Source organism: Electrophorus electricus, chromosome 12 (genome assembly GCF_013358815.1).
Source record: "Electrophorus electricus isolate fEleEle1 chromosome 12, fEleEle1.pri, whole genome shotgun sequence".
Lineage (NCBI taxonomy): Eukaryota > Metazoa > Chordata > Actinopteri > Gymnotiformes > Gymnotidae > Electrophorus > Electrophorus electricus.
The window spans coordinates 14,789,375-14,804,725 of NC_049546.1; positions in this window are offsets into that span (position 1 = coordinate 14,789,375).

Here is a 15,351-nt window from a genome sequence, read left to right on the forward strand (position 1 = left end):
AAAAAGTCTATCACTATTAATGGTACATATGATGTGCTGTTACACTTGTCAGAGATGGAAATCATATGTAGAAATTATCCACAGGCAGCCTCACTGGTCTTTTACTCATCAAAAATACATCAAAAATTATTTTTCCAATGTGTACATTGATATGCAGTCATCCCCATCTTTCTATGTCTTCATAAAGTAATAAAGGTCATTGTTCGAAATCCAAAATGCGTGAGGTATGATGTGTGAGCATTAGAAGGTACATTTAATCAGCAAAGGAGAGTTTTCTTATAATCATAATTAGATTTGTGGGCTTTTGGTTGTAGAGAGGAAAACAAGTGTTAAGAGGCAACAATCTAGCTTCCTCAAGGGATTAACAATTTCTACTGTTTCCCTGGTGATGGAGAGAAGGCTGCATTTCCTCTGTCACATAAACCTTATTTACCATCACAGCTGTTCAATTTTGCACCACCTACTCTTATTCTCCCATTAGGTATGTATACCCTGAAAACCAAAAAGTTCCTTTACATTCATTCTTCTGCCAGCACATTAGACAATTGGTTTGCTGATCAGAAATCATGCAGTTATATGCAAAATCAAGTTTTTCTCTATACAATCAGTACAGGTAATAAATAAATAAATAAATAAATATAACAAGTTATTTGTTCTTTTTGTTTTGTTGTTGGTGTTGTTGTTGTTGTTTTTCTTTTGACCAACATACATGCTGTACATATATGTATACTAACGTAATTATGGGTCATATAATTATAGAACCTAAACGTATTACAAAAATTTATTGAATTTGTCTGTTGTTTTAACACTGAAAACATTATCATTCATTCCTCCTTTGTTCTGTATTACAATTCCTATCATTTCAAAGTACCAGTGTGTCAAGGACTGCTGATGCTTAAGATGAACATCATGCGACTGAAATGGTGTATAACTGCATAAATGGAGCCAGCATGGAGCAGGGAAGAGGACACCTTTAAAAAGCTACAAAGCCACCCAAGCACTTCTTCTCAATTTCAGTCCCCTGTGTAAAGTAGACCTGTACAAAGTGCCAATGCATTTTGTGCAATGGATACTTTTAAAAATCACTGGCCCTTTTACACTGGCTCCTTGACTAATTTTAGATAACTATTAACTGTACACAAAGAAATTAGATCATCCTAGGTATCGGTGCAACTCAAACTGGATAATATAATAGTGATATCCTGGAAAGCAAGTAAAGATGTTATTTTATTTGTTCAATAATAAACAAAAAGGGAAAAATAACACATCGGTCAGATAATATATCCTATAATTTATTTGATATTGCCATGATATAGTGAATAATAAATGCACATTTACAGTATTTCTTGTCATCTTACTTGATATAGGGCTGTTGGATGATATATTGCTTTGCTTGAAAAATTAGTTATTGGTTGAAGCAAGATATAGTATTATAATTGCTGATATGTGTTTGAAATTCACTGTTTCTTTTTATTTCTTTTTCTTTTTTAAGTTTGTGTGATCAGCCAGAAGTATGAGACATCTAGATTACAAGCCTGAAGTCACAAAAGGTCTGACTATAAATTAATTTTATAATAAGTGACATGTTGAATTAAAAGGCCCAATTGTGGAAAAGCAGGACAAAGAATTTCTAACATGAGAAAGGATTTAGCACTTAATAAAAACATTGACACCACACACAGGATAGTAGGTGGTAGTGACTGACTTCAACTATAGCTTAAGAACCATTATGGTATAGAGTGCTATACAATTATGTCTGCAACTACTTCTGTCCATGTAACTGCTTTGTGAAAACAGCCCTTTAATGTAAAGAATACATCATTTAAATGGCTACTTCAGAACAAATAGAGATGAATACAGTACCACAGTCAGGATATAGAAGAAGAGAGCATTAAAGGATTGTGCTTGATCGGATATATTGATGATGGTGCCCAGGAGGTGATTCACAACCTTATCACTTACTTGAAACCCATGGAATGTGAAAGAGAACATTTAGACATTAAAATAAGGTAGCTGTTGATTTGTAGCCCATTATAAAGACAATCAAAAGGTTAAACATGTGATTATGTGTAAATAATATTAATAAGGTTTTTGTCATATTAATATGTACCACCATGTGAATATGAAGAACTATTTATAAAAAGTGAGAGAAATGTTTCAAATAGAAGTTTTGATGAGTCAGAAGATCCTCTGGCCCTCCAGGCCAAACAGAGAGCATAATTTGTATTCTACTCATCAGAAAGATAACATCTTTTTGCCTTGAAGTGAAATTTTCTGTGTAGTGCTTTACTGTACAATAATTCAAGAAATCTTAAATACACTACATCAACTTTGTTCCTCCAGGTTATACCATTATCATATGATTCTAGAATGAATGAGTCTATCAAATAGATAAGCAATATGGCAGACAATAATCCAGTGGAAACTTACTACCATTAATATGAATATATGAAAAATATTAATGAATTTAAATATACTGTTTTTGGTCATAGTTTCTTGACCCTGTTCATGTCCAGACATAAAATTAATTATTTATTTTACGATATGACTCTAAACAAAAAAATAATAAAAACAATTAAAGACTCCAAAAATTATAATTAGTGCAATACTAAGCTTTTTCTATGTCTGGCAACCCATATGTAATGTATGAATAACTCCAAACAATAAATCAATATTTTATTTTAAACATGTTTAAGAAAACCCTATATAATGTTTCTGGAAACTGGAAAGTTAGCATGGAAAGATATGTGTTTTGATCAGTATTTCTTAAGAAAACGTGTTCAAGTTTGCTTATATTAATATCTACAGATATTAATATGTGTATTGATTCACACATATGAAAGCTAGATTTACACACTTTATGAGGACATACCCTCAGAAAATGTCATTATAAAGGCATTAAAGGTCATTATCTTTGCCTTCCCTATATAGACTTTAATTGTAGTATTAAGGAGATATGCTTCATTGCATTTAGGTAATATCCATGAGCTTTTTCCCTCTACTTGTGACTGATATAGTCATTAATAACACATTACAGCATAATGACTCAAATTACAGCTATGTCACATATTCAGTAACATGGGACATTTGAATTGTTAGTTGTTACATGGTCTTTTCAAATTTTATTTTAGCACATTTCACCTACTTTCCTTTATATGAAAATGGAATGAATGTGATAATGTATATATATTTATTTGTTTGTGCTAATGATAGCGGAGAGTGGTAGATGTAAAACATTGCGAATTTTCTGGAGCTATTCTTGGAAGCAAAATTAGTTGACTTCCCTTATTATATTTTCTAAGATGTTGATACTTTGGTAATTGTGCTCTCACAGGTGCAAGCAAACTATGTCAAACCTAATATCAGTTACAGACTTGGAAGAGTATAAATCCATGAAGGAAAAAGGGATGGCAGATTTTCCTCAGTCTCTGCTCCATCTTGTTAATTGAACTTTTATTGTTTGCCTGTTTCTTATGCACAAAGCTGTGGTTGACTTCAGAATGCCCAGTAACAAATACAATACACTGAATTCCAATGATTATGTGGAAACCTGGATACTTATTGTATTTCCAGGCCTCTAAAGGCAATCAAGCTATATGAAGGCAGACATGTCCCCAATAAATGCTTTTTGTGGTAAGAACAAACAAAGCAACAAAAATAGATAGAGGTGGAATGTGAGGAAGACTGCACGGAGGGCAATTTTAGAGTTGTTTCTGGATTTTAGAAGTGTAAAATATTTGCTGCTATGTAATTTGGGGCATAAAGGATATAAGACACAGCTTTTAGATTTGATACACAATTGATACACAAATTGTCTTGGGACCTTTGTTTTTTTTATGCAATTAATAGTACATATAAATGAAAGTGATGTATTGTGTAGCATTATCTAATAAACGATATGTACAATTATGTATGTGTCCAGTCATGTGCATATGTTCAAGGTAGCATTTTGTTTTTCAGTATCTGAAGAAGTAAGGGTATAATTACATTTTAGTCTTTGCCACTGGTACAGTAAAGCGTGTTTTTTTTTTTTTGTTTTTTTTTTAATTTTAACTATACATTTGATTCTTCACTCACAGTGGCATTTGGGAAATTACAGGTCGTAACCCTCTTTGTGCTCAGTGAATTACGATGTCACACAGCAATCTTCTAGTACTTTCCAGTGAGGAATATTAGTAGTGGCACCATCACTAGAAGAAAGGCAGAGGTCACCTTTAATACTGTGCAACAAAAGACCATCCTTATATGTCCGACAAGCTATTGAGTTGGGTTCAGGAGCACAGAAGACTAAGACCAAAGAAAATTCCTTTCATGTTCATGTGATTGAATTCCTTTACGTGTCAGTGATTGAATCAAGCAAAAGGAGATTGGAGATTTTTCCTGTAGCAAAACATGCCTTAATTTGATAAGGTTTACAACTGAGTATGCTTATGAAATATGTCAGTTCACATATTACATTTACAGTTTCACCACATTTAGATTTTAGAATGACTTCAGCTGGCCAATAGCCTGATTTGTGAACTAATCATGAACTTCAAAACTTAATCAAAACTTTAATCTGTTTAAATAAAACTCTAAAGGACAAATGGCTTCTGAAGGCTGCAGACTTTTTCAACCTTACTCATAAAGAGGGAAAAAAAAGCATTTTTTCACAAAGCAATATTCACATCACACAATCTGTGTGGCTGACACCATTAAATAAGTTCATGCAGTTTGGCAGGCAAAACTAGATGTAATGGTGAGCGGTAAGGAGGCGGATGCATATGCGGAGAAGAGCGAGATTTATTATGGACAAATCCAAAATCAGTCATTAGGGCAGTCCAGGGTCATAGAGCCAACACGGAGAGCATGGGGATACATGATTAAATAAAACACATGAAGGCAAACAGGGGAAGCAGGCTATAACAAAGGCTAGGATAAAAATAAAGGCATGGAGTACAAAGAAACACAACCAATCGAATAAACAATGAACAGCCAAGACACAGGGAACACAACAGGGTACAAATACATGAACTTAACAAGATGGAAACAAGGGACTAGTGTAAGCACTCAAACGAGGGGCGGAGAAAACTAAACTATGGCATTGAACTAAAATACACAAGATAGGGAAAACACAGAACACGGAAGCTGGGCAGGACTAATCATGACACAGGACAAGAATCTACTCCTTCCTGCCCTTCTGCTGTAGTCTCTTACCTTATCAAACTGTTACTGCACTAGATTTACATTCCTGATTAAAAAAAGCCTCTAATTTGTGTTCTCTTGCCACTGCTTCAACATATTTCTAGTCATTACCAAATATATCAGTTCATACTTTATGTATAAATATTCCCGTGTTTGTGTTAGCAATGATAGACACAGTAATATATTGTGGTGCAGCTCACTGCATAAGATTTTAAAAACCCTTTATGCTGTGACTGTAGTTATTTATTTATTTGTTTACTTCATCACAACATAAGCTTCTGTAAATGTAAAAAACCCATTACTAAGTACTGTAATATCAAGATTACAATTTAGAATGCACCCTTATCTTGTTTCCTATACCAGGTCAGACACAGTCTGACAAGTGTTTCAGTTTATCAGGAGACACGGATATACTGTACAGACTTCTGAGTCTGCCCCTCAACACTAAGCAGCATTCTAGAAGAGTCACCTGACAGTTAAACGAATGCTCCCTTGCTCCTTGTAGGCACTGGGCTCATGTGAGTTGATGACTCACATCAATGTAGACCACTAGGACTGTCAGCACTAATTGAAACACCAGGAACCAAATACATTAACTGCCCTCCACAATAAATAGCAGAATCTGTTTTTTAACTGACAATGTTTAGCTAAAAAGACATCCCTCTGCATAGTAACCCTCAATGACTCTCTAGAAATGCAATTTCCTTTCTGATTTGATAGAACAAGCCAATCCATTATTTAATTGCCATTATTTGTTCTGACAGGTGCACATGCAGAAGCGCCACTTATTGCATTTTCTATTTCACTTACATGATTAAATTTTGTAATGTGTGGCTAAAAAGACTAGCAGCACAAAACACATTTTCATTTCTTGTTTTAAGCGAGAAGTATAAACATGCATATATTTGTAATGCAACTGAGCTTTCTTTTGTTTAATTACTCATCATATAGTGACTATTACTACAAAATGGTTACATTTAAATGACAGCCAATAGTGGCTAACAAGAAATAGTAGACGCCTGTAAATTCTGAGATTTATGAATTAAACAATGCTCATGTTTGTTTATTTTTTCTAAAAAGACTGAAAGTAGATTACCAGCTTTTATATCATATCCTGTCCCCCACAGTGAAAAAACAATGATAACAACTCATTAATTTTGAATCACTTTTTCTTAGTGGATTTTCTTACAATCTGTTGCCTTTCATATTACATTTATCCTTAACATAGGTGCAAGGAAAAGATATTATCTATAAAAACATGAAGCAGGAGGGGGTGAACACATTTTGGAGGGATCCAAGAGTGATCATGCATGTGCAGCCAGAGACATGTTGGCAACATCATATCAGTATCTCACTCGGGCAGCATTTAAGCTTGCCAGTGACCAACAGCTGAGCAGCTTTCTGAAGGGGCTGTCAGAAAGCCATCAGTAAGGCTGACTCCACTGGCATACCTGTCAGTGGCTTGGCATGATCAGCACACACCACACTAACAAGGGCGACCCTGTGGTTCTGACATTGCCCTGCTACCACGGCGCATGCAGTCATAATCTGTGAGCACCATCGCAGAGGCAGCCTGCAGTTTTCAGAGGGCGTGCAGCAAGGAGAGGTCATTGTGGTGCGTCCTTCAAAGAGCTCCTCACAGGCCCCCTATCCTGCGCCTCTGCTCCCAGAGCTGGGAGCTTGCTGCACATTTTTACCAACAATTTACACACCCTAGAAGGAGTGGTTGTGTAAGGGCATGGATCCAGGGTGCAAACTTTGAGGAACCAGGTCATATATGAGAGACCCAGTGCTCTTGTACTCAGTAAATGACTGTGAAAAAGTGGCATCCTCACTAATTATACTTCCTCAGCCCTACTAATTAAACAAGTCACCATCATGTTGCTCTCTGAAAAATCATGTTGGCTTGTATTAATGTTTTGACATTTCAGTGAAATGAGTTTAACATAATGTAGCCATGGAAAATGGCAGCCTAGATGATCAGTGTTATATTTAAGATCATTCCTCAGTTCAAAAGTGAGGGGACATCCTATTATTTTCTAATCCCCTAGTTTTTGAAGAAAAACAGTAATGACAGTCAGTTAATGTTTGATAAGTAAATCACTGTGTTTCTTACATCTGTTTCTTATATGGGGCAGTGGTTATGGTACTTGACTAGTAATCAGAAGGTTGCTGGTTCAAACTCCCCTGCCATGTTATTACTTGTAGGCCCCTGAGCAAGACCCTTAACCCTCAATTGCTCAAATAGTTTTCAGTAATAATTGTAAATTGCTTTGGAAAAAAGAGTCAGCTAAATTCTGTAAGTGTAACTCATACCAGCCCACTCTCCCACCTTATTTCCTAATCTATTTGATTCATGAAGATGCCAGATAAGGTTTTTGAACTAGTTTAAAATGGCAAAAATGAAATATGAAGATAATTTAAATAATAGCCATTGGCAAAAGCTGAAAAACCCAGAGAAGAGCCACAGGCCATTGTTATAGAGACTACAGGCTACATATCTAATATCAAAGGCTTTCTAAGTGTGCCTGTGCAAACTATTATTAAAATGGTTTAGCTTTGCAATAGATTTGATAGTGATAATATATCATTCATTTATTCTTTTCAGCATGATTTTATGCACTGTAAAAAAGTAATCTAAATTGTTATTCTAAACCTTTTAGCTGAATTACCATTTTGATAAAATGCTGAGTTAACACATAAAAGCGGCTTTAATGTTTCTTGCCATTAGCACAAAGTATCTAAACAAACTGAGAAAGCTTGACATTTCTTACATTTTTTATTTCTATACGTTTTTAAGACTATTGTGCACACAGTTTTTTTTAAATAAGGAACATATTTGAAAGAGCAGACTTCTCTCATTGAGCAACTATAAAAGCATGTTGTATTTTTTTAAAATAATTCAATTTTATTATTTTTTCAAGAATTCTTCAAATAAAATGTACTAATCAAATACCCTTGAAGGAAATCATAGCAACAAGTAAATTTTGCATACTATTTTACAATACATAGATGCTAATAGAAGTGTAAAAGGATGTTTAATGCATAAGTTTAATTTAAATGCACTGTAAATGCTCTAAATTAACTGTAAATGCTCTACATAAAAAAGAAGAAACAAATTCAATGGGCCTAATACTATAGATGAGTTTATTTTAGAAGTCTTACCTAAACATTAAGGTAAAAGAAATCAGATATTTACATGATATATTATAAAGTTTAAAAGGAAGATTAACTCCAACTCCAACTCCAATGCTGCTTTCTGGCACATGGAAGACATTTAAATACCAATATAAATGCAGCTGTGTTTTATTTATAAGCCCTAAATTTACATTCTGATAAGTACACATGAATATTCACAATGATTCATAATTCTCAATGTTTTAATTTTTTTTAGTAGTTTGAATATCAAAATAAAATAAATAAATAATATTACAACTTCAAAAAAACATTTTCACACTAAAAATTAGGCCTATAGTTGACCCAAAGGCATTTGCAGCCAGTTGCTTTGTTGTCTTAATTTATTTTTTTTATAGTGTGGGCTGCAAAATGATAAAATAAACATATGTTCTTACAGATTAAATAGCTGTTTCCCTCTAATTTGTGAACAAATCTTATCTTGAATCAGACCTTTAGTTCCTGGAGGTTGAAATTCATGACAGGTTGTAGGCAGTAAAGAGAGACAGGGTTGAACAGGGTATTATTATCAATATAATATTGATGGTGTTGATAAAATACCCCTAATCTAGCACAAACTGACTGGACACTCTTTGAATAAATATGAGGTCCTCATTCCAACAGGCTTTTCCTACAAAAGCCTGATTTGCAATCAGTAAATCTATTGGCACTTGCTTTCTATTCATGGCGATCAGTAAGGCAGCACAGAATGTTTGACATGTTGGGGGTAGATGTAATAATTTGTTTCAACTGGTCTGGAAAAAGTGAAGTGTTGACTAACAGACTTTGCAGCAAAGTTTAAATCTAAGAGTTGATGACTAGTTGAGGGCTCAAGTAGTTCCAAAATAATGAATCATTAGGAAACATCAGGTGTGAGTGTGATCTGTATAAAGTAATAGACTGTTGCCCTCTATTGGTAGGAATTCAGCCTACATTTGAGGCATGTCCATTTGAATTAGTTGGGGGAAAATAGCAACAAAAATCAATAAAGAAATAAATCCTAATCACAACAATAGCTATTGTTGTGTTATTTTACATGTACATATGGTGTTTATGTTTTTAGAGCTTAATAGAGCTTCCACAGAGCTATAGGCAATTGTACTGTTTAAAGCTGATATTTCCTTATTACGCCCCATGATAATGTCACTGAGTAAAACAAAATTGTGAATGGATAATTGTACAATTATATAAATTGTACTGTAACCTCAATTGTTTTCTTGTGCTTGACTATAAATGTTGTGATGCCTAGATGCTGCGAAAGCTGTGAGTGTGAGGATCTCCTATTAAAATATCTGAAAGCACTTCCCTCCACTTTGGCAGATTCTCTCTGTGCTGTTGAGGTTTTAGAGGAACAGGTTTGCCTGGACTCTCCATCTAAGGCTTTTCTTAATGTAGTTTGGTGGGATAATTGGATAACACAGGTTTATCCTCTGCAAGCACTTTGTATGAGCAATCCAATTTCACATTCTCCTGAAAGGAAAGTCATTATTCCTCACCAAAGGGCAATGCTGTAGTCACCCTTGCACAAAAGCAGCTTGACGTTTTCCATAAATCCTATCAACGCTTAACCTTGTTATCAGCCAATCTGTGCTATTGCTGTATAATTTTAGATTTTGTCCCATCTCCATTGTGTTATTCATCTAAAGAAATACAGGCCTCTATATTTATAGTTTAGAGCATTCAGTAAATGGTTATCTGCGGTAAAGCCCTGTGCAAAGATTTTTGTCAGGAGAGTTCAGTGGAATAAGACAATTATAACAATAATTATAATCCTAACCTTGAACCCAGTGTTTACAAAATTTAGCATATGAAACATTTATCTATAAAGCCTCACACCTTGTAATGGAAAGGCTCATGTTAAGCCTTCAGATCAAATATCTCTGAAACATGTATGAAGCTTGGAGCCATTGAAACTAGAATGGGATAGTTTGCAGTATGCTAGTTGTAAGCACCTGAGATACTGGACAGATCCTCAGCCAACCAGCCTGCTGACCAATTGCTGGAGTTCTCGTGGTGCAAAATGTTTAGTAAATGTTTCAGAAACACATTGGCTACTCTGTGTGTTTTATTTGCTGATGGCTCCAAATTTAAATGATTCCCAACAGCTTGCACCTTTGACATTTAAGGCTTTTTCAAAACCATGATCTGTGGTTCTGCTTTATTACCTACCTTATTCCAGAAAACCACAAAATCATCTTACTATTTCATCACAGTTAAAGCAAATGCTACTTAAGTAAATATGACTAATATTAATATGGTTAGAATATTAAGAAAATTTAATTTATAGAGAAAGCAAAAAATAATGACTAAATAAAAGCCATGCTACAGCATTATCCACTGGAGAAAACTAGGCCTTTAAGACTGTGATACCTGTGCAACATTGGTTTTATGAGTGGTGAAATTTCCATTCATGCTAGTAAGCAAGGTACTGTACAACAGTAAATGTTTCTCTTGAATTAGTTTTGCTGTAGTTTAAATCACTCCTAATGTACACTAACTTGCACCTTAGATACATTGTTGGAGTAAGCAGTAGATTTTTGCAATGTGCATTTCTATACAATGTATTTAAGAATGTATTAACTTACTTCTTTACTCTGGTCTGTGTTTTCCTAACTCAAGATTTATTCATGTTGTTTTGATAAAGCTCTGCTAAATTTACATAACTTTGATATGACACATAAGGAGAATTAACAAAAACCTGCACTAACATTCTTGAACATAATTTTCCATGTGGATGTTGTTCCAAGCTTTGACTAAATGGAGACACTTAAGGTGATTAGAATTTGGAGGCATTTGATTAAATTCAGCATAATCTGACACAGGAAACTCCACTATTTATGTTTTATCTGAAGATCCCTATCATACTGTGCAGGCATCAAACTAGATGCTTGAAATTTGCCTTGTAGTTACTTAGCAAACTGAGAATTTTCTAATTAGGGAAATGAGCATGCTATTTGTCAGTCCAGGATCACTTCCTCATGCTCAACCACAGGTGCTGCATTGTCTATTTGTTTTATCTCCACCACCTGGAGATCCCAGCTCCTCTGTTTATCGGATGGTTCTCTTGACTGAATAATTGTTTAAAAGAGCTAACTATTTCCCATGTGTATCAAGCCTTATTGTGTGGTCTAGTATGAGTAGACTTCATTAGATAATACTAGCAAGAAGTCTGATAGCAGACACAATATTTTTCAGTACTGTCATAAGCAACACAATCTCAGACATCATGTACTGCAGCACTGAGTTTCTGGCCAGTGAAATTGCCATTATTTTTTAAATAAACAATTTTGCATCAACCTTCCAATGATCAGGGTTGCCAGTTCTGTGACACATGCCTCTCACCTTTCTTGGTAAAATGTTCATTTTGGTGAAAATAACACAAGTGGTATGGGAAATCAAAATGGGCCCCAACATTCCTATTTATGGTCCATCAGATATCAGAATCTAAGATGCGGCATCTCCAGGGTTAGTATTATCACAGTGAAGTCACTTTTGCTCTTGAAGAGATTTGCAAGTAAAATGGTAGATAAATAAATCAATGAATATTTAAATAGTGCAACTTTAAAATAAGTTGTAACAAGGCTTGAATAGGCTCAAGTGTTCCTGTGCTTCTTTGGATATTTGAATGCATGCTCTTAAGCCTTTTATTTATCAGGTCTGTATGTCCTGTGTAGAATATAAGCATATAATTATGTGTTTGTGAGTGTTTTGACTGCTAATTAACCCACTGTCAGGAGATGCTGTGCTGAACTGGTTGTGATAATATGACCATGCATCAGACAGATGAAAACCTAAAATGGGCAAGGTACAAATGTACATTTTTTGTAAGCAGTGTTCAGTCTAATGTTTTTGTGTTGCAGCTCAAGTTGGAACCATTTCCAGATACCTGCTGAATGCAAGGTAGCTGCAGAATGTAAGCTGTCATTGTGAATTCTACATGGCATATTTCATACATAGTTTTGCCCAATTTATAGCAAGCAAATCTGTGCTTTTTTATATCTGGAAAAAAACTCAAAGGTGCCTACCATTTAGTCTACTGTTAATTATCATCTTCACATTTGATCTTTATTACAACAGCTCTATCTGTTTTGCCCATTTATTTCTTGTAATTCCTTGGGAGATCGACCTGCTGGAGATGTAGGTTTAAACATATTAAAAATGGATTAGAAGTATCTGAAATCCTGGAAAAGATATGTGCTCTGTAACCTCTCCAGTCTTCAGGTCTTTAGGGATGGGGTAATGATTCCAAGCTCTAAATTCTAGTTTTTATCCAGTGCATTAGTTGCTGAAGAATAGTATCAAACTGAACTGCCACCTCAACTCTTCAACCTGTCACCTTACACTTTGAAATTAAGCTTTGCTCACCTTAATCTGTACACATTTTCTGCTCCTTTGCCAATGTTTAGCTGTTAAAGTATATTACCAGCCATCAACTTGCAGTCTGTAATACATGTAAAGTAGCAGTCCACCCACCCCATTACCTAATGTGATCATTGTATTCCATTACTGTGGATAAATTCCTAACTGGGAGTAACATACATTTTTTATTTAAGTAAAGATAGCATGCATAGTAAACCAGTATCATCTGAAGGCTGTAAAATTATGCTCAGGAATCAACAAAGTGTTTGATGGGAGGCCAGAGTGAAATAAAATCCTTGATGTTGGGTTCAGAGTTATTATTATTATTAGTCATTTGAAACAAATTAGAACTAGTGCACTTGGTCCAGTTAATTTGTTGAATATCAGTTGAATATCAGAAGTTTACTATGAATATCAGTTAAATATCAAATGTTTACTATGCAGGTATTCTGCTCCATTTTATATATATATATATATATATATTTTTTCATATGATTATAAATTTAACAATGTGCCTGCAGTTAAGACAGGTATTGATTTGATGGTAGACTTCCATAAACCTGTCTTTTCTAATTAAACAGATGGTTTTGACAAAGAAATTAATGAATACATAATTACTGGCAGATTAGTCTGCTACCTTTTTTTCTGTGCCCAAAGAGTGGAACAAATACAATTTGATTGCTTTTTAAAAAGCTGTATATCTGTGAATTAGCTATCAGACCTGTGCCTGTCTTTTTTTCTAGGACAGTTAATCAATCTGCCACACTTAGGTTAGGTTTTTTTGGATGTATATGGGCATAACAAATGGTTCTATAAGTAAGCATCTGACCTGGCTCTCTATTTTAATTAGTAAAAAAAAAAAAACAGACAAAAAAAAACAAGACAATGCAAAAGACTGTTCAATTCACTGCATAGATTTCACTGGTGAGAATATTTTCTCTTTATATACAGGAGTTTGCTTGAGTGCATCCCATTTTCAGAGAGATATCATTGTTAATGCATGGCAGAAATAAACGGACTCACCACAATCTCTCCTGGGACAAGGCTAATTACGTGTTCAGAATCTATAGCATGGTTCCGTGGGCTTTTATGCTCTCATCACTTTCAATCCACTGAATAGGACTGGACATATCCCAAGAACAACCTCTAGTCATGGTTCTCTTATAAAAACAGGTCACCACAAGTTCACAGAAAGTAGAATGATTCTAATTATTGGGGTACCAATGTACGCAGAATGCTTAATAGATCCCAATCCCCTGACCCACTGTAGTGAGTCCGTGCAGTTTTCAATAGAAAGGCCGACATGTTTCCCACTTAGACAGAGTTCTCTGACTGAAATAGAACCCCCTGGGTGGAAAACACTGTGGTGCAAGTTTGCACAGCCGAAGTCATCAGGGCAGCAAAAAATGCAAGGCCTCCCAAAGTCCCACAAGCAATGTGTGGACAAACCCAAGGATAAATCTTTGTTATTCCACTGGAGACGCACATGGGTAAAGTATATTTAGGGATACTTCTTGGTATGTGAAAATTGTGTGTACTCTGATTACCTGTCTTGGGCAATAATATTCCTATTTAAGTAATATCAATTGATTTTTGTAACGTGCGGCCCGAGTGCCGAAGGGCGTGCAGAATGACACAGACTCTCTCTACGTATGAGACATTTAATAACATAAAACATCAATGACTACGGGGCACTCACGTGTAACACAAACAATGTGAAGAGTAATGCAGACTACATGGACACCGACGATGACTAACATTAACAATTATTGACATTAACATTAACACAAGTTAGACTAACAGTTATGAATGCTATCTTTAAACACCACCACACAAACAACATGCTACTTCAACAATGACCAACACACTGCACACTTTGATGAGGGTTTATATACATTTAGACAAGACGAGGTGCAGGTGTGTGCAGGCATGGCCACAAACACAGATCCTACCACTGCATGTGGCAGGCCAAACCACGTGACTCATGGGAGGCGAGCGTTCCGTGACAGTTTTGGTGAGTTCACTGTTTGACAGCTGTGGAAGTCTAAAAATATGTTGAAATCATGTAATCAAGCATTACCCAGAACATGTGTAATTAACATTTTATGATGTGCTCCCAGAATACTGTTATCATGTTGCTTTATTAAAGGTATGTGATGGGCATGTGAAAATGCAAAGCAGACATGACTGAACAACTGAACATACATAAGAAATCACTAATTGATTCAGGGGGACTCTGCTTTTTATGAAAATTTTACATGACTTGTTTCATAATAACAGCACACAGTCCTCTTAAAGGTAATATTAGCTTTTCCTTCACCAAAATGAAAAGGAACAATAAACATACTCTGACAATGGCTGATAGTACTGTTAGCAATCAAGCACTACAATAGATAATGAAATCTGCTCTAACTGCAGTGTCTCTAATAATGGTTTGACCTTCACTCGTGTTCATCTTCAAGTGCAGATTCAGTCATGAAACACACAAAAAAGACAATATGATTTATTGTAATGGTGTATAGTTTTTGTCAATTGCTGAAGACGTTTAAATGAAGTCTACATGGCTAAAACAATATCCTAAATGATTAAAGCAATGAGATTCTTTGCAGGAATCATGTTTTTGATACTCAAATG